This window comes from Cyprinodon variegatus, unplaced genomic scaffold (genome assembly GCF_000732505.1).
Source record: "Cyprinodon variegatus isolate N-32 unplaced genomic scaffold, C_variegatus-1.0 Scaffold1901, whole genome shotgun sequence".
NCBI classification, from domain to species: Eukaryota; Metazoa; Chordata; class Actinopteri; order Cyprinodontiformes; family Cyprinodontidae; genus Cyprinodon; species Cyprinodon variegatus.
This window is the reverse complement of record NW_015152354.1, coordinates 18,560-19,604: the sequence shown is the minus strand read 5'-3', so window position 1 is coordinate 19,604 and position 1,045 is coordinate 18,560. Positions and strand designations below refer to the sequence as shown.

At 36.1% G+C, this 1,045-nt stretch overlaps 1 protein-coding gene across 1 annotated transcript in view; it reads right to left on the bottom strand.

The window, feature by feature from the left end:
• The window catches only part of LOC107104824 (disintegrin and metalloproteinase domain-containing protein 15-like), a gene marked incomplete at its 5' end in the record, with an annotated part of 37,626 nt that overhangs the window by 18,541 nt on the left and 18,040 nt on the right, over positions 1–1,045 (bottom strand). The window lies entirely within an intron of this gene.

The following is a 1,045-nucleotide window of genomic DNA, read 5'->3' as shown; positions in this document are numbered from 1 at the left end:
TGGACAGGACAGGATTTAAGGCGGACAGGAGAAGATTTAAAGTGGTAAGGAGCAGTGGCGTCTGGTGAGGTTTTCTCCAGGGGGGGCTATAAATTCAAAGTAGACGTATACCAAAAACCAATAAATGTACTAAATTATGACACCAGTATATTTATACGAATGCCAACAACAACAAAAAAAACCTTATAAAAGCACTTTATAAAAACGAAACCTAAATTCCTGTCCAGGTTTACTTTTTGTGCATTAATCTTGCCCTTCTGAGGCGTAAATCTGTGTTCCAATGGTCCAATATTGTGTCACAAACCTAAAAAAATATAATGAACCAGTTTAATATTTTCTTTTAGTCAGATGTACATTTTTTAATATATAAAAACAATTTTCTGAGAATGTGCTTATTTAACAGCAACTATCCAATGAACAAACATCTAGAAAACGTCGACTAGATTCTATTATTTTCCATGTGAATCCCAGGTTGTTCTTTCTTCTTTGCCTTTTCTATAAAGTGCTTTAAATCCGTCCTAGCTGTCTTTATCTACGCTGGATCAGATCCTGACCTTTGGAAAGGAGGAAGAATAAAGCCTTCAGGCTGATTTATACTTTGAAACTAACCAATCCGCCGGAAAATTGAATGACGCCTTACTAGTCATTAAAGATTAAATCTGTATCTTGGAGATCTAAGAAATACATATATTTTGAAATCTTTTAAATGCAAATTTAAAATTAAATTATATAAAAAATGTATATATATTTTTCTAATTCTTAATCAGGGACATTCGGTGGGTGAGCGGCACCCTAGCGCCCTCTATTGGCCAGCTGCCACTGCTAAGGAGAGCATTTAAGGTGGACAGGAATTGATTTAAGGTGGACAGGAATTGATTTAAGGTGGACTACAGAGCATTTAGGGTGGACCAGAGAGCATTTAAATGGGCAGGAGATGATTTAAGGTGGACAGGAATTGATTTAAGGTGGACAGGAATTGATTTAAGGTGGACAGGAATTGATTTAAGGTGGACAGGAGTTGATTTAAGGTGGACAGGAGATGATT